The following is a 27,599-nucleotide window of genomic DNA, read 5'->3' on the forward strand; positions in this document are numbered from 1 at the left end:
CCCTCTTTTACCCCTGTCAGCCTTGCAGCAACTTGCACTTCTGTCTTCCTCCTCCTCCTCCTCTTTTAACCCAAGCAAGAATCATTAGAGGCATAGCACCCTAGAAACACAAGAGACCCCCTCCTCCCTTCAGAGGCTCTCCAGCCCAGCCCCGTTCTGCCAGGCTGGAAGGCACAAGCCAAGCCCTCCTCCCAACACACAGCCACCCAGCTCCAGGTGAGATTCTGGAGACAGTTGACCAATATCAAATATTTAGCAAATTTTTGTTTCCCAGTGTTGCCATTGCTCTGCTCAATATGGGATTCTAGAGATGATTAATCTACAGTATATTAGTGTGTTCCCAGCTTCCAGGGGTTTTGTATTTCAAACAGGATGTTTTGGTGCTTAATTTGTAAAACCATAATGTAATTTGACATTCAATAGGCTTTTCCTTAAACCCTCCTTATTATCCAACATATTCGCTTATCCAACGTTCTGCCGGCCCGTTTATGTTGGATAAGTGAGACTCTACTGTATTGGGGAAAAGTTTTTTTTCTGATGAAGCATTAGACCCTTTTCTTGGCCATATAAGTTCCATGACCTAAAAAAATATAAAGCTAACACTGAATTGATTTATTGATTCATTCATCTACTTCAGTGTTCCCTACTCAGACTGGAATCTCTGCATGTTGACTTATGGTCTTTTTCCTTTCCTTTTTAAATTATTGAGTAATAAAGAGAAAAGTCATCCCAACATACTGTATATGAAATCATAACAAGAATCATAGAATCATAGAATCATAGAATAGTAGAGTTGGAAGAGACCACATGGGCCATCTAGTCCAACCCCCTGCTAAGAAGCAGGAAATCGCATTCAAAGCACCCCCGACAGATGGCCATCCAGCCTCTGCTTAAAAGCCTCCAAGGAAGGAGCCTCCACCACAGCCCCGGGGAGAGAGTTCCACTGTCGAACAGCTCTCACAGTGAGGAAGTTCTTCCTGATGTTCAGGTGGAATCTCCTTTCCTGTATTTTGAAGCCATTGTTCCGTGTCCTAGTCTGCAGGGCAGCAGAAAACAAGCTTGCTCCCTCTTCCCTATGACTTCCCTTCACATATTTGTACATGGCTATCATGTCTCCTCTCAGCCTTCTCTTCTGCAGGCTAAACATGCCCAGCTCTTTAAGCCGCTCCTCATAGGGCTTGTTCTCCAGACCCTTGATCATTTTAGTCGCCCTCCTCTGGACGCTTTCCAGCTTGTCAACATCTCCCTTCAACTGTGGTGCCCAAAATTGGACACAGTATTCCAGGTGTGGTCTGACCAAGGCAGAATAGAGGGGGAGCATAACTTCCCTGGATCTAGACGCTATTCCCCTATTGATGCAGGCCAGAATCCCATTGGCTTTTTTAGCAGCCGCATCACATTGTTGGCTCATGTTTAACTTGTTGTCCACGAGGACACGAGAAGAAGAAAGAAGATGAAGTTAAAAAGGGGGAGAGGAAATGTACACATATATGGGCATACCATTCTTATTTTTAAAAGATTCTAGTTATTGGTAAGACCAATTAATAAGAAAAACTTGGGATCTTTTGTGCCAGAGGCTGAACCTGGACCTTTGTGAATGTCTTGGTCCAGGTGAATGCATTGCCTGTCATGGAAAATGAGCTGTTCTCTGTGAAAACTCTTGTCATAAAACTTTGTTTTTCTTTAATTCAACACGGTAACATTTAACAACAGTTAAATATTTATTTACCCCATTTGTACCCTGCCCTTTTCACCCCGGAGGGGACTCAAGACGTACCTTTGCGAGTGGGCAGGGCTGATTAATTGCAAGATTCATATTTTCCTCCAGCAGACAAGAGTTCTTTCTCTCACCCTGGTCCTTCCACAGATATATAAAACCTCAGTAGCCCAGTTTCCAATATACCTCACAACCTCTGAGGATGTCTGCCATAGATGTGGGCAAAATGTCAGGCGAGAATGCTTCTGAAACATGGCCATACAGCCCGGAAAACTCACAGCAACCCAGAGATGGCAGCATTATTCATCATTATTTTTCATCTCTCCCATTTTTTCAGCTTTTATACAACAAGCTCTTCAAAAACTACCACCCCAATTAAATATTTTCAATTTTGGATTGTCTTTTGATTTGCTTCAGTGTTAATTTTTATTTTATTTTTAAATTTTGCTTCCTCCTTTGTTTCAGTTTTCACTCAATCAGAATTCAGACTCAGGAGACATTTTGTATAAACTTTGGAAACAATTGGGAAGACTTAAATAACTTCTCAGGTTATCATTTTAACTGAAACTTAATTAGATATTTACTATCTAAACTTAAACTCTCATTTGTTAGATGCTTTCAGCTTGTTTTTTATTTTAAATTCTTCTCTTGGAATATGCAGCGGTTTTGTAAAAACTTAACAGGAAACTTTTTTAAAAATAGCAGAACTCCATAGAGGGAAGCCTTGACTCTGTTTATGTACTGTGTCTCTGTCAATTGTATAACAGCATTGAATGTTTGCTATATATGAGTCCCCTCAGTTAGTTAGAGCGGAATATAAATAAAGTATACTATAGAAATTGTCCTAATTGGGTTTTTGTGTACACACACACGCACACACTTTGTCTAGGAGTATAGTTTCAGTTCTGGAGTTTTTGCTTAGTTTCAGTAATTTGTCAGCTTCAGCCTGGAGGGAGGAGGCTGGTGCCCAGGGTTGCCTTCCTCATCGGATTTGCCGGCATGTTTTTATGGGCACATTTTTACCTCCCCACTGAAGCGGTAGCTATTTATCTACTTACATTGCTTTTTTTGAATTGCTAGGTAAGCAGAAGCTAGTGCCGATGGTGAGAGCTCATCCCAACCTGCTGCTCAAACTGCCGACCTTCCAGTCGACAAGATTTTCAGTAGCTAGCGGTTTAACCCGCTGTGCTAGCCGTGGCAGTTTACTTAATGTGTAGAAAATTATATACCAAGGAAATAGTTGATACTCTCTGTTCTATTATAGTTGTTTCAAATTTGATTATTTCTTAATATTTGCATCCTTGGTTAGTAATATAATCACACGCAAAACTGATTCTCTGATAATACCAGATTATACTCCACTGTCTCTAGAATTACATGTTTCTAATACTTTTAAACTGTTTAGTCTGTGGTGGTTTAATGTTTCACTTCTCAATTATGAACAGTTTAGGGCTAAAATGACAACAGAGCTGATGGAATATTTTAAAATGCATGTTCATATGCTATTGAATAGGAAGCATGTAAAGCCTATGTTTGGGGTAAAATCATTGTTTATTTTTATATCTATAAAAGAACCTTTAAAATAAACAAGGAATTACTGAATAAGGGGCTGAAATGTCAGTTTGCTGTTTCTTCATATTAGGAACTTACTGAGAATTGCAAGAAGTTAAGTATGTATTCAATAATATTCTGCCAAAACAAGCTGAACTTGCTGAACTTGTTTGTGGCAAGCATACTGGGAAAATGGGCAATGTCCCAATAGGATTCTGGCAATGTAATGTTTTTCAGCAGTAAAAATGAAACCAATAACACAGCCCTGCAAAATTGAATTTTTTAGAAGTGTATTCAGATTTTATAGGAACTTGGTGTTCTAAATCCAGAAATAACCACAGATTTGCTCCATTGCATAGAGGTTTTATTTTCAATTTGCTTAAGACATTTTTATTTTGTAATGTGTGATTAAGTCATATTTCTTTGCAGAATAAAAAGTAAACAGTAAGAAAGGGGTTAAAGTCTTATAATAGACTTTCAAAACACTTTAATTTTATTATATAAAACACAAAAATATGTTGAAAAGCACTGAAAGAATTCACATGAGAAACCTCAGTGTCTACACTTCATCAAAACTGAGTAACAACTAAATTGAGAAAAATAACAAATTTGTGAAATAACGTGGTGTGGTATGGAATTTTTATTGTGTCCACATAAATTAGCCTCTAGTGCAGTGGCACAACGTGTGTCCCTCAAGGTCTTTGGAACTGCAACTCCCAGAATCCTTAGCCGGCTTGTCCAGTGGTCAGGATCAGAGCAAATTCAGGCCAAAAGTCTATTTAGTTCTACATTGTGTTCAAATAGTAAACCACCTGTTGTAAGTAGGACATAATGCAATAGCACTCTCTCATTCATTTTCATCAATAATTCACAGTAGACCAAATATGCTAACCTTCCATTTTAGCTTGAATTATTCACACAGTATTCACACAGAAGCACTTAACACACAGTGTATCTCTTCAGATATATCTGGTGCATATTCCTAAGATTAATTTACTATATTAAAAAACACATACAGAGTTTTCTTACAATTCATCACTTAATTATAATTCAGCCTAAACCAAATACTTCCCTGCTCCATGTGGGCTCAGTTCAAAAACTGCTCGACCACAAGGAGAGCTGTTAAGCACTGGCAGTTAGAATATGTTCTGACAAAAAGCAAAATTCATCATATTGTCCAGCATACCTAAGCCTTCCTTTCTCTATCTAGAATAGGTAGCATTTTAGAGTATGCTGTTTTGGAGATTCTGGCATCCAGATTTCCATCAAGCAGCTTAAATCTGATTTTCATAACTTCACAATGACTCTTCGCCACAAAATTAGCAGTGGGGTCCAGCAAAACCATTAATTCTCTCTCAATTCTATGTTCCCAACCTATTAAAGTAATATGTGATATTGTGATGTGTAGCATGTAATATCCACAACCTTCTCATCATGAAACGTGTTCGTTGTGTTCATGTTTTGAATCCATTTGCATCATTAACTGCAGTGGCACTTATATTTGTCCTCTACTGTAGCCCATTGAGGGCCATCCATCCTGGGAGTTTCATCTTCTGGTCCTCTCTTGTTTAATTTTGGATTGTCTTATAACGTTTTAATGATAAAATGTTCTCAGAAAGACAGTTTTTCCAGACATTAACTATGGTGCCACTATCGTTGTCTGTGATTAATCCTTTGCTAGTGTCAACGCCCACTACTGATGTTGCCCAGTAACTGTTTGGCACACTTAGTCTGGCTCAGCAAAAGCTTATCTGACATGGGAGGTCCAACTGCACAACTACTGCTTTTAGCATAGCCTCACAGGAGCATGAAGTCCCATTACCACTGAAAGGTAGTGCCAATCATGGATTATACAGATCTACCAGAATCTATTTGGAATCCTTTCAAATAAATTTGAAAACACAGATTATTTGTCCCTCATATATCACCTCAGTTATTTATTATTTATTTACAACATTTATATTCCGCCCTTCTCACCCCGAAGGGGACTCAGGGCAGATCACATTACACATATAGGCAAACATTCAATGCCTTTTACAATAGAACAAAGACAAGACAAACATAGGCTCCGAGCGGGCCTCGAACTCATGACCTCCTGGTCAGAGTGATTCATTGCAGCTGGTTGCAGCTGGCTTGCTCTCCAGCCTGCGCCAGGCCTAAAGATACTTTACTTTAGAAGTAGTGGGTAAACAAGAGTGACTTTCCTCACAATGCTGGCCATAAAAGAACAACTCCTTGCCAGCTGGAACAGCTCATGGAACTTCATTATCCCTTCATTAAAAATAGCCTAAACATCCTTCCTTAAATAGGTGACTATGATAATAATAATGATGATACTTGTTATCTGCCTCCCCTCACAATTTGAGGTGTGATACAAACACAGTTAAAACGCAATACCTACACGCACACACACTACACAGTCCGACTCGTGATTTCTAAACTCTAATCAGGTCTGGCTTTTTTGTGAACTTGTTTTACTTCCAAAGTGGTAAGTATTTAAGCATAAAGTTTGGTATAGGGTTAAAATAGAGTAGTCTCTGTGACTCACACAAATGGGCCACCTGTGAAGTGCATCATTTGGAACCTTCCAGAGCTTTACATAAGTGTTTTGGCATTAGCCCCTCCTCTTCCCACATACCATACCAGGGCACTCCCCACTTCACTCTCAGTTTTTCCTTGTCTGCAGCAGAATCATAAGAAATCAATAAAACTTCTCTTTCCATTTATGATCTGATTTGGACTGATTGGGTTATTCTATTTTCTTCTGCATTTTGGCTAGATTTCTTTTTCTGTCATCATGGTTTGATGTGGGCTTCATTTGGTTTCTGATTTTGAAATTCCCTGTTTTAGTCCCAACTTCACTGGCTGTCCTCCTCCTAAGGAACTGTTCATAGCATCCTTTAGGTCTTTTAAAGAGGTGTACAAGCTGCGGAGGGAAGATTCCAGAAAAAAGACAGACACTCCACATTTTGCCTTCGCTTGGAAGAAAGTCATAAAGTTACTTCCTATTTACATTCCCAGGTCTGAGGCACCTCAGGCAAGACGGAATCGTGACTTCCATCTTAAGGCATTGCTGTGCAAACATGCCTTATCAGCAGCTACTCAAGCCACTCTATAAGGCATCAGTGGTTATAACCACTCACGAAGTTTCTACATTGTGCTTGACTTTGGTACCCACTATGTCGGGCTTTCCTATATGGATTACACTCAAAATGCCCCATCTGGTTCACAGAAGAAACGTCGAGGCCATTCTATCTCTGACTCAGGAGTTTGAAATATAGTACCTCCTACACTTGGTTGATCCTTGACTCTCAAGACTCAATCCCATATAGTACTCAATCGCTTAGTACAGAATCAAGTCCATCTGATGACTTCCCCAAGTTTGGGAAGGAGAAGCAATCTAAAGATATAAACATTGATGTGCAAAATGAATTTTCACAGGTTTCCTTAGTGGTCTGTGACACTTCTGACCATGCTTTTCCTCCATTCCATCCATATGAGGACCCATATTTCTGCTCAGAATGCGGGGCTGATTACTCTGATCCTGGGAGCATCCACTTTAGCTATAATTGCTGTTGTCCCTGAGATGGGGGCGGGATTATTGATTTTTCTCCCAAGAACACCATTAGTCATTGGGCCTGCCCTTATCTCTCACCTGAAAAGTCTCCAAAGAACTGAGAGTTAATTTTTGTAATATTACTCCTTGGTTTATTATACTTTGTGCTAAAAAACAAACCCACCTACTGTATAAACATTGTGTTGAGTTGGGTATTGAATTTATTTAAATTAAACTTCTAATTTAATTGCGTTTTCCTTATAAAATGTTAAAACATGGACATGCAAACCAATATACGCACACAACAAAATATTTTTATTTATATACTTATGTTGATCGGGGAGAGAAGGTGATTTTCACATGTAGATGTAAAGGACATTGGGAGGGGGGAGTAGTTTGAAAATCATTGCATAAGCCTATTTGCTTCCCCATAAATAAGATTTTCATTATAGGGAAAGGAGATACTCAATTTTGATATATTAATGGTCAAATGGACATTAAGAGCTATGATTACTTTCCCTGCACAGAACTATGTCAAGGAGAGCCTGCCTTACGTCATTCCTTTTAAAGTCTTGTGGCTCCAATACTGCTGAACAGAGCCATTTTCAGGAAGCCTGTTACTATCTTGCTGTGCCAGCTTTACTGACTATTAATATATTTCTGGGCTCAGTTGAAAATTCTGACTTTATCTTTTAAAGCCTTGAAAACCTTAAAACCTTTAAAGCCTAGGACCAGGCTGTATTAATATGTAGTCTGCTCTTGGAGAAAGCCTTCTCTGTGCCATTGCTAAGGTTGTGACCATGTTGTTATTCTGCTACCAAGAGACATAGGAAAGCTTGTGTTTTTCTTCTGTTTAGTGGCTTTCCGACTGCTGTGGTGTGTTTGTGCTATAAAGTTATATCTATTTTCCATCCTATCAGTTGCAGTGGCTTCATCCTAAGGAATCTTGGAATTTATAGTTTGATGAGATGCTTACATTTTATTCAAAAGATCTCTGGCCTACTCCTTTGAACTAAAATTCTGATGGTGCCTGCCTATGCTATAGATTCAAACTGATTTAATTCTCACTTTTTCTCTTTTAAGTATTTCACCAAATGTAAAATCCCCCAGCTCCATCTCTTACGATGGAACTAGTGTCATTACCACTACCACCATCAGATTGGTAACTGGCTATCATTTCAGGTGTATTCTCTGTTTAAATTTATGAATTATATGTAAGGATTTACTTGTAAAATATAAGCTGTTTCTGAAAATTTTCAGAAACAGAAAACTAAAACATGTGAGAAAATAAAATATTAGGTACATGTTGGAAGGCCCCTGGTGGCACAGTGTGTTAAAGCGCTGAGCTGCTGAACTTGCGGACCAAAAGGTCCCAGGTTCAAATCCTGGGAGCGGAATGAGTGCCCGCTGTTAGCCCCAGCTCCTGCCAACCTAGCAGTTCGAAAACATGCAAATGTAAGTAGATCAATAGCGGCGGGAAGGTAAGGGCGCTGCATGCAGTCATGCCGGCCACATGACCTTGGAGGTGTCTATGGACAACGCCGGCTCTTCGGCTTAGAAATGGAGATGAGCACCAACCCCCAGAGTCGGTCACGACTGGACTTATCGTCAGGGGAAACCTTTACCTTATTGGAAGGTAAAAGGGAACCAAAGTAATTGTCCTATAAGGTTTTCATTCTTAACATCTTTGTATCTAGTAATAGTCATACTATTTCATCACTGTTACAAAGGCATTTCTGTATCTTCTGTCTGTAGTATGTATTCAAGAAATGAATAATATAATTACCTCTTACAGTTTATTTCAGTTGATATGCTGTTTGCCACATTATGATTGTGTGTGTTTCCCTATTTTAAAAATATATTTACTCTTCCCTCCAATATATCGAATTGATATTTTTTAAATGTATATCAAAGTAATAAGTATATTCAAATTACTCTACAAAAAAGAAATGAATTTTATATTTTTTTTATTTCTAACATTAATAATTTCTTAGTCTTTTAAGTTCTTGCTTTTCATGTCTTTGAACTAAATTAAGCTGTCAAATTGGTATTTTCTTTATAGATATTTAGAAGGAACGGGAGTATTTTCTAGTAAATGGGACCTTGGTTCAGTTACATATAATGTATTATATATAATCACTACATATTTTGAAACCCTAGGCTGCAACATACTATACGTAACGGCATGTACTTAGGGATGGTATATCATAACAAAGCAAGAAAAAATAACTATAGCCTTGCAGTTAGGGTTGTTTAGGTCTCAAAAACAGATGGAAGGCATCTTGATATAATTCAAGATAAGAAATTGGCTTATATATGTTCCCTTTAACAGGTCTCCTTCGCATGAAGCCATTGAGTACCATAAGCCCACTGAGAAAGTGATTGCAGATTGTGCTCAGTTTGTTGCATCAAAAGCTGTGTGCAGATCCTTCTTGCACTGCATTTCCAGGTAAGCAGCTGGATTGTTCTCATTGTTATCTAGTTCTGCCAAACAGAGAATGTTATGAATCCATGTGGCAAATTTATTTATTTACGTCATTTCTATCCCGCTTTTCTCACCCAAAGGGACTCAAGGCGGCTTACAGATCTGGCAAAAATTCGATGCCAATAAAACAACAATACAATACAATATAACATAAAGGGGATAAAAAAACACTTTACATTCGCATTAAAACACATGAGACAATATACAAACTTAAAGCATATAAAATGCATAAATCAATTCATCCAAAAACCTTGCACATAATCCTTGATCCAGACCGTGACGAAGCCGTAAAAGCTTATTCGTTATACGCTTGTGAGCATAGCCAGGTCTTTCGTTTCTTTCTAATATACTGTCTGATTAATCTAATATACAAACATACTGTATGATTAATCTAATTTGACACTACTTTCACTGCCATGGCTTAATGCTGTGGAATCATGAATTGTAGCTTTGCAAAATCTTTATCCTTCTCTGCTAAAACGTGCCTCACCAATCACAGGATTCCATAGCACTGAGCCATGGCAGTTAAAGAGGGGTCAGACTGTATTACTTCTACAGTGTAGTTGCATCCCATGGCTCGCTGCATTCTTGACACATTGACCTATGGCTAAATTGTTAACTTAAATAGTTGATCTTAAATTGTTGATGTTCCTTTCCCCGATTTTCATGCCTTCTTTGTCTTAGTCAATCCTGCTTTCCATATGACATCTTCTGTCTATAAATTAAATAGACAGGGTTATAAAATGCAACCTGTCTTCACCCCCTTGCCAATTTGAAATCATTCTGTTTCTCTGTATTGTGTGCTGACAGGTTCTAGTTGAGAGTATAGGTTACGCATCACAATAAGGAACAAAAGATTAAGAAGAGTAAATATTCGCAAGATACACAATCTGCTATTACCATGTTAAATAACCAATCTGTGAGGTCTCCAGACTTGCTTCTTTGTGCAGCATTCATTAGATACTTTGGGCAGGAGTGGTTCTGCATCCTTCCTCTTACTTTTATTCAAGAACTTTCTTTAGTGTGTGATGATTGATTTGTTTCATTATGTTTTTATTTTTCTGTTTTATGTTACTGTTTATGCACATCTGTGCACTATGTATGTACTTAGGATGTTCATATTTTATATTTTAACTACCCTGTTTCCCCGAAAATAAGACATCCCCGAAAAATAAGACCTAGTAGAAGTTTTGCTGAATTGCTAAATATAAGGCCTCCCTCGAAAGTAAGACCTAGCGAAGATTTTGTTTGGAAACATGCCCAGCCCCTGCCAAACAGAACACCAGAGTATGCAGGATTGGTAAATGTACATACCAGTTGTACATGGAAATAATGGTAGTAACAAGAAATTCTTGATAGGATTCACAGTTTTCTGGTTATGCTGGCTTGTGATGACAACTACTGTACAGTATATAATAAATGTTTATTTGTTTGTCCAACAATAAATGTGAATTCTTCTTCATGGAAAAATAAGACATCCCCTGAAAATAAGACCTAGCACATCTTTGGGAGCAAAAATTAATATAAGACACTGTCTTATTTTCGGGGAAACACAGTACGTTGACTGGGCTCGTCCCCATGTAAGCCGCCCCGAATCCCTTTGGAGAGATAGAGGCAGGGTACAAAAATAAGATGATGATAATGATGATGATGATGATTACTATTATTATTAGCAGAATTTGGGGATGACTGAAACTAAGTTGCATATTAAATTGCAGTAATGTCAATGTAGGAAAATTGCAAACCACTGCAGCTTCTGCCTTCAGAGATTAACAGTTCTGACTCATCTAGCCTTGTGTCTGTGTGTGTGTGTTTATTTTCTTATTTTGTTACTGAGGGATGGTAGTCATAATATGTTTTGTAGTTTTCCACCAAACAGGTAGAATTTTTATTTCCAAGGATATGAGGATAGCATAAACAAGATCATCTCTTTTTAGTGTCCGAGATAAATTAGTCTAAGAGACAGAGACTTGTGTTTATACCACAGCTTTCTCCCAGTATGGGATCCAAGACAGCTCATAAAAAAGATGAAAAACACAGCTGAATAAAATATGTTGAACCTATTAAACAATTAAAGATAGTACTGATTTAAAACAGTTTGAAATTTAACAGTGGCAACTCTCCTCCCACTGAGGCCAGTTAATATCCTAAAAGAAGTTTAAATAAAAAGGGATGGAGTAGAGAGAGTGCATGCTTGAAAACAGCCATTTAGCAGTCTCTTTGCTGAAAACCTGGGTAGAAATTTGAGCCCACATCTCTGTAGAGCATTTTCAATATTCATGATTTCTTTCCTAAGCTGTTCCTTTGCTGCAAGATTCTCTGGACTCAGAATCTTAGCATGAGTCTGATAAGATTTAATGGTACTAACAACATTGTGAGCACTTGTCTAGAAGGCATGTCCAGGAATCCTTTTTTTTTATTCTGGAACATCCAAATTGTTTCCATTGCTAATATTAGATGTCACTTAAAGCAAACATTAATGATACAAATTAAGACTGAAATTTTTTGTTGTTTTCTTCCCCGGTCCCATACTTGATCTCTCATTGCATACATTGGATTTTCTCCAAGCAACTGTATTATTATTTAAAAGTTGTTTATCAAATTGTATAGGCACGAGTCATAAAATTATAGAATTGGAAGAGACTGCAAAGGCCAGTCTGCCCAACCACTTATGCTGAAATATATAATTAAAGCACTCTTGACAGATGGCCATCCAGTTTCTGTTTAAAAACCTCCAAAAAAAAAAAAAAGATCCACCAGACTCTGAGACAACATATTCCACTGTTCAATGGCTCTTGCAGTTGGAGGTTCTTCTTAGTTTCTTTTCCTATAGTTTGACTCAATTGCTCCATAACAGGCATGGACAAACTTCGGCCTTTCAAGTGTTTTGGACTTCAACTCCCACAATTCCTAACAGCCCATGTTTTAATATGTATATTCTATGTTTTAATATGTTTATTCTATTTTTAATATGTGTATTCTATGAATTGTTTTTAAATGGTTATGTGTTTTGATTATCTGTTTTAGCAGTGTTGTAACCCGCCTCAAGCCATGAGGAGAGGTGGTTAAGAAATAATAATATTGTTATTTGCTACACAACAAGAGTATTACACATCAAACAAGATCACTATGCTGACTGTTGTATTGGATCACATGTCAGACACTTCCCAAGTGTCTAGGACTATGTGATGTATCAACAAATAATGCATGCAGATTCGAGTAGGGTGGCCTTTTGCAGCTGACAGATGGTAATTTTGTCAGCGCCAATGGTTTTCAAGTGCTGGCCAAGGTCTTTAGGCACTGCGCCCAGTGAGCTGATCCTGACTGGGACCACCTTTACTGGCTTGTGCCAGAGACTTTACAGTTCGATCTTTAAAGCCTCATATTTAAAAGATTTAAATCCTCTAAATCCTCAGCTTTTCCTGTTGTTGTTGTTGTTGTTGTTGTTGTTGTTGTTGTTGTTATGCCTGCTCCATATCCTAGTGTCTGGAACAGCTTCAACTTTCATATATTTAAACATGGCTGTCATGTCACTTCTTTACCTTGTTGTCTCCAGGCTAAACATCCTTAGCTCCCTAATCTGAGCTTCCAAACCTTTTAACATTTTTCTCTACGTCCTTTGGATGCAATCCAGCTTGTCAGTACTCATCGTGAATTGTGATCTTAAGGTCTTATGAGTAGGAAGTCCCTCCAGAATTGCCACCAATGTCTTGTTGACGATAATAGTTTGGGTCTTCTCTTTATTAGGGACGAATGGAATCTTTAACAGTTTTAATTCAGATTAGTATGTGGTAAAATAAATCCTTATAGCAAGTCTGTGGAGTATTTTTCATTCCTATCTAAATAATGTTTTCTTAGTGAAGAAAATAAAATGAAAAGTGCCACTCCAGATTCTTTTCCAAAATAACTGTAATATTTGATACTACTTATAGACTTGCTTGTTTTATTATCAGAATTTCAAAATCATAACTGGAAAGCCAGCAAGCATGTTGTCAGGTATGTCTTGCAGCATATTTACTAAGCCTTTTTAGATAAAGAAGGAATGTCCACTTGAAAGGTTTGTGAAAGATCATAAGGCATTCATAAACAACATAAAAAGTAGCAAATTGCAGGTCAAATATTCTTATTAAAAGACAATTTTTGAATGGTTACGTACAAGTATTTCTATTTGATTCATTTGACTTTAAAGTGTGTGGGGAGGCAAAGATTTAAACACAACCTGATTTGTCCGCACTAATCTTGACTTGGGCTAAAATTAGGATTAAAATCAGTAGTTTCTCTGCATTTTCCAAGATAATATATTCCAAATACTCTCATTTATGATCTACCAGTTTGCAGAATAAAAACAATGCACATTTTAAATTCATAAACATCTTCTAGTTGGTGCAGTAGCCTTTGTTGAACTGGCATTTACTTGATTTATTGAACAAGATTTTGTGAGTAGGTCATGGTTCTCTCAGATCTATAACAACATGTCTAAACAAACATTTATTAGGAAAACAAACTTTGCATTTGGGATATTGCTTCCTCTTAACTCCTACCTTCCCCCCCCCCCCCAAGGGAAAAAAGGAAGAAAAGAAACAGTGAACAAAGTTAGACAAAACCGCCTCCCCTATTACCATCTAAACTAGAATGGCTATTTTAAAATTAGTATTTCTTTATTTCATTTAAAATGCAGATATTCAAACAGGATTGATTTTGTTCCTCATAATATCTGTTATTAGTTTCATAGATACTTAGATGGTAAATACATCTGAACTGATGGACCCCAAGGATGCAGCATACAGAATGAAAGGAAGCCATTGAAGCTTGCCTTTTTTCTTGTCGTCTATACCCACATTTTTTACCTGCCACACCTTGTTCAAGTCACAGTTTCTTGGATGATTATTAAGATATCCCAGTGCTATAGTATTAATATTGAACTGCTGTGTTTTAATTGTCACCTGTAGTCTGGTTGGTGCAATATGGACAGCTCAACAGACAGACCTCAGGTCCTACTAAAGGTTTTGCTGGCATTTTAATATAAAATGTTATACTCAGTGGAAGCGAGAAAGCAATTCAGATTTAAAAACCACAGGAGGACAATATCTTTATCAAAACCAATTAAAATGTCATGCCAGACAAAGGGTTAGTAATTTTCAGTGTTTCCAGAACTCTTTGATACTTTGCTTTGCTAAATATTAATGAAGATGAGAGAAAAAGTGTGGACTGATGTTGGGACTGACAAACCTGCATTTTCTAAATCCGTGGAGTACAAGAGATGTCGTCGTCGTCATCTCACTCGTTCAGTCGTTTTCGACTCTTCGTGACCTCATGGACCAGTCCACGCCAGAGCTCCCTGTCGGCCGTCACCGCCCCCAGTTCCTTCAAGGTCGAGCCAGTCACTTCAAGGATACCGTCCATCCATCTCGCCCTTGGTCGGCCTCTCTTCCTTTTTCCTTCCATTTGCCCCAGCATCATGATCTTCTCCAAGCTTTCCTGTCTTCTCATGATGTGGCCAAAATACTTCAACTTTGCCTTTAATATCCTTCCCTCCAGTGAGCAGTCGGGCATTATTTCCTGGAGGATGGACTGGTTGGATCTTCTTGCGGTCCAAGGCACTCTCAGGATTTTCCTCCAGCACCAAAGTTCAAAAGCGTCTATCTTCTTTCGCTCAGCCTTCCTTATGGTCCAGCTCTCGCATCCATAGGTTACTATTGGATGCGATGTCAGACACACCAAATTAGATTGTTTAAAGATGAATGCTGTAAGTAGTAGTTATGCTAAGTAGTAGTTACTGGGTTTGTATTCAGTATTTGTTAGATAATTTCCCTAGAGGAAATATCGTATCAGTGAGAGCAAAGGATGCACCCTATATACTTTTTTTAAAAAAAGGAATCATCTAAGTTGAGTGGCAAAAAGTTAGAGCTTAATGCATCCTAGGAGAACCTGTAAGAAGAACCAACTGGCCTTGCTGTCTCTGCTGTGGTAACATTTCTGTCCCTTTTTAATGCCTGGGTGTGAACATGGAGGCAGCTGGCCCTCATAGGCAACTCTGGTGCTTTTCCTTCTCTGTAAAATAACTCTTGGCTTATCATGTTAAAATACAGTAGAGTCTCACTTATCCAACATAAACGGGCTGGCAGAACGTTGGATAAGCGATTATGTTGGATAACAAGGAGACATTAAGGAGAAGCCTATTAAACATCAAATTAGGTTATGATTTTACAAATTAAGCACCAAAAACATCATGTTATACAACAAATTTGACAGAAAAAGTAGTTCAATATGCAGTAATGCTACGTAGTAATTACTGTATTTACGAATTTAGCACCAAAATATCACGATGCGTTGCAAACATTGACTACAAAAATGCGTTGGATAATCCAGAACGTTGGATAAGTGAATGTTGGATAAGTGAGACTCTACTGTACATTATTTTGGCCTACAAACCTGCCTTCAACTTATGCATGACATTGACTTCTGCTTTCTCAAATAAGAGTTTTATCAAATAAGCATCGGAAGGCTTTATTTCCTTTGGTTTAAGTTTTATTTAGTGTATCAGATACAGTTTAAAATTATACAAACTCGACCATGAAAGGGCTATGTATCTAACCAACCTTACATTCCCTAACCTCAGACAAGCTTTTACAGCTCTACAATTCCAAAGCATGCCCTCAGCAGTGCTGGATGGTAGATACTTGGGCACTCCTTTGGCTAGCCGAATATGCGTATGCGGGGCCTCAGAAATTGAGGACCTGCCCCACTATTTGTTTTTCTGCACTCTATACTCTGCACCAAGAAATAAATTCTTAGGGCCTATTCTATGGTACCTACAATCGAACACGGTTGCAGAAAAGATCTTCTACCTTTTATCTGACACCAACTCCACAATCACGTATAAGGTCTCTCTCTTTACCTTGGCAGCAAATAAAATCAGAGCAAGACTGATTGCGGACATTGCAATCGACTGCGCCGGGGATGCTTTTATCTAGTTTTTAATATGACCGATATTTTATACTGGCTTTTTACTGGTTATATTTTGCAAGCTCTGTTTTATACTCCATGCATCCTGCTTTTAACCGTGGAATTTTACAGGGTTTCTATAGATGCTTGGTTGATATTTTTACTTATGTTTTTTAAATGACTGATCTTATACATTGGCATTTTACCGGTAATTGTGCAGCTCTCAGCACATGTTGCACTTGTGCTGCTGCACCTCACAATGTATAGTTTGCATGTTCTGTTTTATCCTGCTTGCATCCTACTTTTAAGTGTTGGATTTTATAGTGTTTTGTGTAGATGTTTGTTTGATGTTGTTGTTTCTGTATATGCATATGACCATTGGTCGGAGCATTAATAAATTGATTGATTGAGAAAACGGAAATAAATTTCTGCTAATTATGGATACAGTTTAAAAGATCTGCCATGGCATGACTATATCTAGATTTGAACATTTCTTATTGAGTACAATGTGTCTGATGTCAGATTTAACATATCCAAAGGCACTTTATCTCCCTCAACAAAATATTCCCTTCGCAGGCAGCTCCTAGAATTCTTAACTTACAAATATGTGACACTACTATGAATAAGCAGAGCTATGTGTTTAGAGTCAGATGTGATTTTGGGCGATGTTGGAGTTACTATACTGACACCCGTTTATGTTGGATAAGTGAGACTCTACTGTAATAAATATTAAGTAACCAAATGATTCATGTGGTAGTGATGAATGCTTTGTGCTACCATTTTAATACAGTAAATTCCTGTAGAGTCTCACTTATCCAACATAAACGGGCCGGCAGAATGTTGGATAAGCGAATATGTTGGATAATAAGGAGGGATGAAGGAAAAGCCCATAAAACATCAAATTAGGTTATGATTTTAAAAATTAAGCACCAAAACATCATGTTATACAACAAATTTGACAGAAAAAGTAGTTCAACACGCAGTAATGCTATGTAGTAATTACTGTATTTACGAATTTAGCACCAAAATATCACGATGTATTGAAAACATTGACTACAAAAATGCGTTGGATAATCCAGAACATTGGATAAGCAAGTGTTGGATAAGTGAGACTCTACTGTATCGTATTTCATCTGTTTTATGACACATTTAGAATCTTAAACTTGATGGAGCACCTTAAAATTGTAGATGTTTTAAAAATTCCCATGTTTTGCAGATGGCATCACATGTTTTGTTTTTAGGCAGGAAACTCACTTCCAAGTTATCACTCCACCCTGCTCTTGCTATTCTGTTTTTAATAATATGGCATGCTTTGCATGTGTGGAAACATCGTTACCAAGGAAGTTTTGGTTATCTTTGAAACTACATATGTAAAAATTTGAGACACTGTATTTTATTCATTTGATCCATTATTGCACATATTGTCAAAAAGGATACACTACAAAGCCACATTTAACTGAAGAGTTATTATGTATGCAGAAGAACATGGAAATAGAGCTGCAAATCGACATTTTGACATTAGAGAGGTATGTGATTGTCATTGGAGAAGTGATTGTAATTCCATTTTTTGTGCAAAGCAACCACCAAGTGCTTTGCACAGCCTAGGAAAGAAAGATTTTCACAACTGAAGAAAGTTCTGTAAATCAGACATTTACAAAAAGATTACCCATCATTCAACAAGCCATGGAATTGAAAGCTATAGAAATCACCAAGTCCCTCTGAATAAAGGAAAGAATTTTTTAAAGCAGTTGAAGCTTGTACTTTAGACTCATTGTAGCAGGCTGTCATTACGACATCAAACATCTATTGTCAAAAAAATCCTGCAGACTTTCAACTGAAGTTGATTAACTTTCAGTGAATAAAGGAAAAAAAGACAATATTATTCCTGTCCAATTGGAAATGCTGATAAAACCCTGTCCTTCTTTGATATGCCTTGAAATTATACCATCAATGCTAAAGGCGCTAAAGAAGTCGACGTTATAAGTGATGACTACGAAAAACAGTGTATCACTGTGATGCTTTGCATCACCACTGATGGTCAGAAGTTGCCACCATAATTAATTTTAAATTAAAAAAACATATTGAAGAATTGGATTTTTTCCAAAGATGTTATTGTACATGAACAAAAAATGGATAAATGACAGCTAACACGCTCGTACTTGATGCATTTCATAGACATTTGTCTGACCAGTTCAAAAATAAAATCAGGCAAAAATGTCGTGACTTGGTTGTGATTCCTAGTGGCATGATTGCAGTCACTCAACATTTCAGTCAACAAACCATTTAAGGATTACTTTAGAAAATATTATGAATCCTGGTTCCATTGACATCTTCCAGAAAAATTAAGGGAGCACCAATATCAGAATTGATTGAATGGGTATCAACAGCTTTGAAGCTAATTCTAGAAACAAGAGTGTGAGGTAAAGGTAAAGGTTTCCCCTGACATTAAGTCCAGTCATGTCTGACTCTGGGAGTTGGTTCTCATCTCAATTTCTAAGCCGACGAACCGGCATTGTCCGTAGACACCTCCAAGGTCATGTGGCCGGCATGACTGCATGGAGCGCTGTTACCTCCCCGCCGGAGCGGTACCTATTGATCTACTCACATTGGCATGTTTTCGAACTGCCAGGTTGGCAGTACATTTTAAAAATGTAGGATCACAAATGCTCTAAAGAATCTAAATCACTTGGAATATGACATATTTTGAGATATATAGTAACCTCAAGGTTGAACTTCTGCAATGAGCTGCACATTGGGCTACCTCTGTCCCAAATTCGGAAACTGGCCATAGGAACATCTAGGAGTGAGCATATCAGATTCATATTAAACCACTCCACAATTAGTTTCTAGGCAAAGTATAGTGTTGGTTATGACTTTTAAAGCCCTACATAATTTTGGTCTGGGTTACCTACAAAATCGATTTCTGCCGTACAATCCACCCCTGACACTGAGGTCCTCTGAAGGACATTTACTTCAGCCAATCAGAAGCCAACTGACAATGATCACCCAAAGGGCCTTTTCTTTGGCCACCCCTAGATTGTGGAATGATCTCCTGAAAGAAATCCAACAGCTAAATGAACCATCAAATTTTAAGAGGTAATTAAAGTCTTATCTCTTCCGGTAACCCAACCCAGTCAATTTTCAACCTATACATTTTAAATGTATATTCTATTAGTACCGTGTTGTAGTATTTGTACCATTTATTTTAATACAGTACAGTAGAGTCTCACTTATCCAACATAAACGGGCCGGCAGAATGTTGGATAAGCGAATATGTTGGATAATAACATTTCTGTCCCTTTTTAATGCCTGGGTGTGAACATGGAGTCAGCTGGCCCTCATAGGCAACTCTGGTGCTTTTCCATCTCTGTAAAATAACTCTTGGCTTATCATGTTAAAATACAGTAGAGTCTCACTTATCCAACATAAACAGGCTGGCAGAACATTGGATAAGCGGATATGTTGGATAACAAGGAGACATTAAGAAAAAACCTATTAAACATCAAAATAGGTTATCATTTTACAAATTAAGCACCAAAACATCATGTTATACAACAAATTTTACAGAGAAAGTAGTTCATTACACATTAATGCTATGTAGTAATTACTGTATTTACAAATTTAGCACCAAAATATCACAATGCATTGAAAACATTGACTACAAAAATGCGTTGGATAATCCAGAATGTTGGATAAGTGAGACTCTACTGTACATGTATTTTAATGGTATTGTTTTTTATCTTAGTGTTTTAATTGTGTTGTACCTTTCTCAAGCTATGAAGAGAGGAGATAACAAATAAAAGTGATAATGATGATGGAGAAGATAAGGATGATTCAAAAGATTTAGACTCCCATGAATTAGGTAGAGATTAATAAAATACTGTACCCACTTTGTTTTATGTACCTTGTTTACATTTAATGTGCTTTTATATTATTGTTGTTAGTAAACTGAATTCTATTATTATAAAGAATTTGTTAGCTATATTCTTTTATTCTTAGAGTTCATGCTTAGAAATTCTAAAAGATATTTTAAGACATTTTTTCTTAGAATCTTACAATAGTTTGAAATTAGTGTGCATTTTAGAAACAATGACATTTGTTAGTTACTATTAATGAATATCCATTGACCGTTTATGAAGGAGTCAGATTAGTGTTGGAAAGAAGTAGAAGGGAATTGGCGGTGTGGTGTACTGACTCCACAGCCTTACTAACAAGTTCCTTTTGCTGTCAGGACACTGATTACTTAATTTAATCAACATCAGCATAAAGGAAATTGAAGAGAATTGAACTTCATACTTTGCTTCAGTTTAAACTGCACAGGGTGAACATCATATTTCTCTTTGCAATATGTGAAATTCAGTTTGTAGAAAGAAGACTTTGCTGTTGCCACAGGCCAAAGGAGATTCTTGCTGGAGATCAGGATTTCATATTGGCATGTACAAAGAAGGATGACAAACAATCACATAATGGTTTCCTTTAGGGCAAATGTAGCAGGACTTTCTAAAGCTGCTACTTTCAGATAAAGCCTGTTTGATAGAGCATCCGAGTTGTCACGTGATCACGGTATATATAATATCAGTAGCCAGTCCCATCTCACGAAGACTAGTGACTTTATATTAACCAAGGGCAGGAGCTGTCACTTTTTATGGTGTCTTGATGTACAAAATGTTCAAGTTGGTACTGTTTGTACAATCACACCAATGATTCCTAAGCAGTCTGTACCGATACTCCATTGGTTATATCTGCATTTTGTGATTCTGATAATCATTTCCTGAGTACCCTATAGATCTGTGTAGGATTACAGTGCCATTAAAGATGATAGCCTGGCTGCAGCTTTGTGCAATGTTCAGCAAGTGGTACTATTAGTGCTTTAAGTAGAACACTCAATGTTTTAAAGAAGCGTTGATTTTAGCTTACCAGTTTTCAAAGACAGGGAAATGGCTGTCAGCCCTGTTGTGTTCAGGGAGACATTTTAGAGATGGTTTTCTATCCTTTTTTTGGGGGGGGGGGGAGTCAAAACACTAGCCTTAACACATGGTGAATGTCTAATACAGTGATTCCCAAAGTGGGCGCTGGAGCGATCCAGAGGGCGGTGATGGCACCTACTAGGACCAGGGGGTGGGGCCAGGGAACGGACGGGGCCTCTTCTCAAATGCTGGAGACAGGGCTGAGCATCTGGATCACCTGTTAGGACACAGGGGGCAGAGTTAGAGGAGTGGGCATGGCTTCTTCCCAATTACCCAAGACAGGGCTGAGAATCTATACCTCTCCTGAAGCGCTTGTTGGGACACAGGGCAGAGCTAGGAACGGGGGCGGAGTCTCCTTCCAAAAGCCCGAGGCAGGGCTGAGCCCCTATACCTCTCCTGAGAGGCCTTTTAGGACCAAAGGGTGGGGTTGGGGCGGGGCCTCTTCCCAAGAGCGCGAGACAGGGCTGAACCTCAGTATACCTTCCCTGAGGCGCTTGTTAGAACACGAGGTCAGGGTATAGAGGTTCAGCCCCATCAGGCACTTGGGAAGAGGCCCTGCCCCCTCCTCTAGCCCCGCCCCCTATGTCCTGGCAGGCGCCGCAGGACAGGGATAGAAGCTCAGTCCTGCCTCAGAGCTCGTGACTCCGTCCATCCCAGTCCTGGCCGCCCATTTGTGGCCCCGCCCACCTCCCCCTCCCAGCTCTGCATCTTGGACTAGAGGAGAGGCTCAGCCCTGCCCTCTTGAGCAGAATAATAATAATAATAATAATAATAATAATAATAATAATAATAATAATAATAATAATAATGATAATTTTATTTTTATACCCCGCCCCATCTCCCCGAAGGGACTCGGGGTGGCTTACATGGGGCCAAGCCAAGACATCAAGAGTATAAAAAACAAAGCAATAAAAGGAATCAATCAACCATAAAGCAGGTCATAAAAGATCAGATACAATAAATATAATGATAAAATCTTGGGTTGGCTCCAAAAGAAACTGGGCTGAAAGTGCAAGCTGTGTCAGAAGCTATGCCCACCCCTCTAAGCCACGACTCCCTTTCCAGGGGGCTCTGAGTAATTTTTTTCTGGAAAGGGGGCAGTAGGCCAAATAAGTTTGGGAACCGCTGGTCTAATACTATAAATTGATCAGGCAATCAATAGCAATAACAGTGTCCACTTGATAGTGAAGTGCTCACTAATCCCGTCCCCATTACTTTATCAAATTACATTTGACATTTCAGGCTTTGATGTGTAAAAAAAACACTTCTTAGTCATTCTAAGGGCCTCTACGCAAAAAAGAAAGTCTTACTCACCTTGTGTTGGCTGTTGCCCTGATATATGCCGTATGTGATGATTTGCATCCCAACCTACTTTGATCCTTAAACCACTTTAGAAGGAATTGTCTTTTACAGATCATTCTGGCCAAAGATCACAATGAGGTTTTTGTGTGTGTGTTCCAAAAAGGCACTTTCACATTGGAGTTGGGAGAGAGCTGGTGTGAACTGGTTGGTGAACTGGGAGGTGACAAAGGCCAGCGGCTCACATGATCATTTCTGCTAGGAAGTGTGTTCAGTCACAATGGGATTTTAAATTCGCCACTGCTATTTATTTTTCAAATATAGTGTGTTTAGGTATTTGGAGATCAGTATACCAGTGAATTGGTATTAGCATATCTTCGTAACTAAAGATAACTCAGGCAGAAATAAATATGTTTGCATACATGTAGCTGCCAGAAGTACAAATGGAAGTAATTTTTTTTACAAGAAGCTGCCATTGAGATGCTTTTGCTCAGGGGGCACATGCTGCTGCTTAAGACAAATCACCTTGATGTCTGTGGCACTAGTGAGCCAAACATGAGGCCTTTACAGATTGGGAAAATACAAGGCAGTTCTTTTTTTTTTCCTTAGCATGTAAACAGGCCATCTGTCATTGTTAGGGTAAAAATTAAGTGTGCTTCTTATTCAGAATGGCAAATATATTCCACTTTTAATGTTTACAGTAAAATGTATTTCAATTTCATTTTAAACTGGAGAAAGTGAACACCTGATGGGTTGTTAATCCTTTTTAAAAATACAGTAGGCCCTCCACTTTTGCTGGATTTAAGGATGCAGAGCCCTTGTAAAAGTGGAAAAACACGAATAATAAAAAATTATTAAACCTGAGAGGATATCTCTCTAGCAATCTCTAGCTCAGTGGTTCCCAGCCTTTTTTTAACCAGGGACCACTCTACAACATTGGTACCAAAAGGGTTACGAATCAGTTTTTGGTCAAATTATATTCGGTTTGATTATTTGGGGTGCTGATTCAGAAAATTGCATTGGATAGACCACATCAGCTCTACTGTCCCTCTGGGGAGATGGTGGCGGGGTACAAAAATAAAATAATAATAATAATAATAATAATAATAATAATAATAATTATTATTATTATTATTATCTGATAGAGAACATATGCCATCCAGTTGTTGCCATCTGCTCACCCACGGAAAACCATATTTAATAAGCCTTGGCCCTATAAAGAGGGTTTCGCGAGACCAGTCGCTCTCGTTGCAGTGGTGTAGGCTGTGGACCATATTTTAGTTCTTGCGGACCACTGGTGGTCCATGGACAACAGGTTGAGAACCACTGCTCTAGGTCCATTTGTGGATGTTGACCATAGAGTCACCACGGAGGACATATAGAGAACATATTAATCAAATCTGCTAATAATCAAATCTGCAAAACTTAAACCTGTAGATGTGGAGAGTCATCTGTAGAGAGATGTTTGATTTTGACATATTATATTTACATTTAAATTTCCCAGCCAGATTTTTTTTTTTTTTCCGTGTCAGGAGCAACCGGAGTTGCTTCTGGAGTGAGAGAATTGGCCGTCTGCAAGGACATTGCCCAGGGGATGTTTTTATGTTTTATCATCCTTGTGGGAGGCTTCTCTCATGTCCCCACATGAAGCTGGAGCTGATAGAGGGAGCTCATCCACGCTCTCCCCGGTTGGGATTCGAACCTGGCAGCTTTCAGGTCAGCAACCCAACCTTCAAGTCACGAGGCTTTTATCCCCTAGGCCACCGGAGGCCATCTGCCTCTCATGAATTTGGTTAGCTTGTAAAAACATTTAGCAAATGTGTATTATTTGAGCTACACCTCTACAGTTTAATGGCATTACAGTACAGTATATAATACTAATAAGGAAGGTGGAAAGCCCTGCAGGTCACTTTCGAACAGTGTTAATAAAGGCTGTGACTCTTCTGAGCCAGCAGACATGGTACCTTGTTAGACTGGTATAGTTTCTTTTATCCTTGTCAGTCTCATAACTTGCACTAGAGATGAATGTATTATTTATTAAGTGCCTCTGAACAAGGCAGGCACTTAACAGAGATGGTGAAAAAACAGGCAGTTCAGCCCACAGGCATACAAGCAAAGAGCCTCAATGTCTTCAGAAAGGGGCTTGTAAATGGAAGTAGTTCTTAGTGCTTTGTTTGTGTTTTTTTCTCCAAAGCTTCCAGGCTCTTTCATTTCATGAAGTTCTATTGTCAGACCTGTGTTCTGTCCATTGAACTGCAGCCGGAACTCTGAGTTAATATAGGCAGTTGTTCAAATCAGTGCCATTAAAATGTTTTCATTGACTTGCTCTTAGCTAGTTCATACAATATGTATGTCCTCTCCATGTGTGCAATCCCAGTCAACCCCATAAAGGCATTTGTGCACACAAATATAATGTAAGAGGAGGAGGCCGTTGCAGCTCTCTGACAGCTGTTCCGATGTGGTGGCAAAACTATCTCTTTAGGCACAAGGATTGTTGCAGACCATATCTTTCGCTATCTGGTGCACTTGTCAACTCTATCTTGGCTTGCGTGGACAGAAAAGCATTCTGTGAATTAGCCTAGAAGCCATCTAAATGCTTACGTGTACTGTAATCATTAGCTCGATTTGAAGGGTGCACAAATATTTGCAAATCCAGCTTTGGTTGTATTGAAATCAAGAATGATGATTACCCTTTGAACACTAGTTTCTTCTACTCTGTTATACATAATTGCATTGCATGGAATCTCCTCCCTAAGGTGAGTTATTTCTCTTATGTATAAGAACTTTTATTATAAGAATGTTTACATCCGGGGTCAGATATTAAGATGAGATTGCTAAGAATAACACTTTAAAATCTATTGTATTCTGAATAATAATTTTTATTAAAAATAACAGAAATAATAAATCAAAAGCAAGAATATTTTTGTGCAGTTTTGTAAAACCACACAATATATTATGGGAAACTGGTAGTTGTGGTTATGATGAAAACATTTGTCTTTCTCCAACTGAAAAATTGGAATAATTGTCTAGCTCACAATATAGTTATGAGGGAGAACATAGCTGTATAATCGTATATTTGTCACTATTAATTACCATTATTTTCTTATTTTGAAAACAACAGGACTGTGGGTTGTCCCAGCTCTGTTTGTATAAGAGAGAGCAAAAGTGAGTAACAATACATAGAAAGGGAGAGAGTGAACATGAATGTTTACAAACCATTGCTGTGAATCACCTGTCTTCAGTAAATGGGTAATAAGGATAACATACGAATACTACAGTTAACACTGTTTCTGTTTCTCTCTGTCTTATCTTCTCATATGAGGTACCAAAGATGTTTTAGTCTCTGTTGAGATAATTAACTATAGCATAGAGTGCTTCATGGAAATGGATTCTCTCCTGAACCTTTTTATTGTGTATATTTTAAGTGAAAACAATTGCATGTTTTTTGTTGCAGTGCCTCAGAGTACAGGTGCACAACAGAAGAATACTAATGAACTATGAATAGAATGAGCTTTACTTAGACATAATTATATCTCATTAGTAGGGAGATACAGATGTTAGGGAGATACAGATATTACCTTTGCTGAAAACTATTCGAGAATAGTAGTGCGGCTTAGAAAAAGCCTTATACTTGCCTTGTTCTGAATATTTTGAATAATAGGAATGCTTCTTATTTTTTAACTGTTACTAGTAAGATTACTGCAGAAGACTTGGAACAAAACAGAACATAATTTTTTGAGAGTGTGAGGCATATTTGTGGTCATGTTTGATTTAAAGCTATTTGTATTTAAATCCGGATCATTGCAACTATAGTTCTGTATGGCTTATTGCTTCCCTGCCCATCTTCAAGACAGCTTTGTTCTTAGCTGCTCTCTGGTAGTCTATCCTTGTAAGACTTGTGTATCAGACATATGGGTATTTTCTCTTCTGTATCCGTGTTTCCCGCTGGAGCAGTTGACCTCATTTAAAAAACATGAGACTTAGGGCAGCCATATTCCTGGGTCCCCTGTTCTCAGAAGGAAATCTGTCAAAATGGAGTGGATAGAACGGCCATTGCTCAGTCATGCGGGTCTGTAATGAAGTAGTGCGGGTCATGGCGTTTTGTGGTCAGCAAGTCTATGTTCCCCCCTTAAATTGATTTTGGCACTGATGACTTAAAAATATCAAGTAATCCCTACTCTGTAATCATGAAAATGATTTATCAGAGTTCTCCCTCACTGACACCATCTGTTGTATATAGAGAGAAAAATGTTTGCCTCTGTTTCTTTATGTTTCTTTCCTGTGTTAAATACAACAGAGATGAGGAAGAGATACAAAATTGACCTTTAAAAATATTTTAGTTTTTTTTTTTCAAAAGGAGCTATGCCCCCTCAGTTAAGTAATCTTTCTTGAAAAATCTACATCCTGTTCACATAACGTCTAAATGATCTGGAAGAGGATTTGGCCATCTTTTATCTAAATGTTCATGCCAAGATTAGAATACCACAAACAGTGACAGTTAGAATATCTCCTTTCTATAGCACTTTCAGCAACCTAGAATTGTAGTTCTTAGGGATTATTATTACAGTAGAGTCTTACTTATCCAACATAAACGGGCCGGCAGAACATTGGATAAGCGAATATGTTGGATAATAAAGAGAGATTAAGAAAAAACCTATTAAACATCAAAATAGGTTATGAATTTACAAATTAAGCACCAAAACATCATGCTATACAACAAATTTGACAGAAAAGCAGTTCATTACAAATTAATGTAGTAATTACATAATTACGAATTTAGCACCAAAATATCACAATGCATTGAAAACATTGACTACAAAAATGCGTTGGATAATCCAGAACGTTGGATAAGTGAGTGTTGGATAAGTGAGACTCTACTGTATTATTATTATTTATTAACTTCATTTATCCCCTGCCTTTCTCCCCATGGGGACTCAAGGCAGTCCCACACTTTAGTCAGTTCTAAAGTTAAAAAAACAATTAAATAGTATAGTGTGATAAAAACAGATTAAAATATAATAAATACACTTAAAATATCATTAAAATAGCCTTTAAAACTCACAGCACAACAATTTTTGC

At 38.0% G+C, this 27,599-nt stretch overlaps 1 protein-coding gene across 6 annotated transcripts in view; it reads left to right on the forward strand.

Moving 5' to 3' along the window:
• ndst2 (N-deacetylase and N-sulfotransferase 2) overlaps positions 1-27,599 on the forward strand; it is a 94,438-nt gene that overhangs the window by 35,764 nt on the left and 31,075 nt on the right. For 4 of the 6 annotated variants that reach the window (XM_062977453.1, XM_016994936.2, XM_003223140.4 and 1 more), the window contains one exon: positions 9,157-9,273. The exons of 1 other annotated variant lie outside the window; for it this stretch is intronic. The gene's annotated coding sequence lies outside the window, so the exon portion shown is untranslated. Of the gene's footprint in view, positions 1-9,156; positions 9,274-25,102; positions 25,277-27,599 lie in introns of those variants that run through there. One more of the 6 variants, XM_062977452.1, reaches the window with a different exon arrangement.

Source organism: Anolis carolinensis, chromosome 3, assembly GCF_035594765.1.
Source record: "Anolis carolinensis isolate JA03-04 chromosome 3, rAnoCar3.1.pri, whole genome shotgun sequence".
Taxonomy (NCBI): domain Eukaryota; kingdom Metazoa; phylum Chordata; class Lepidosauria; order Squamata; family Dactyloidae; genus Anolis; species Anolis carolinensis.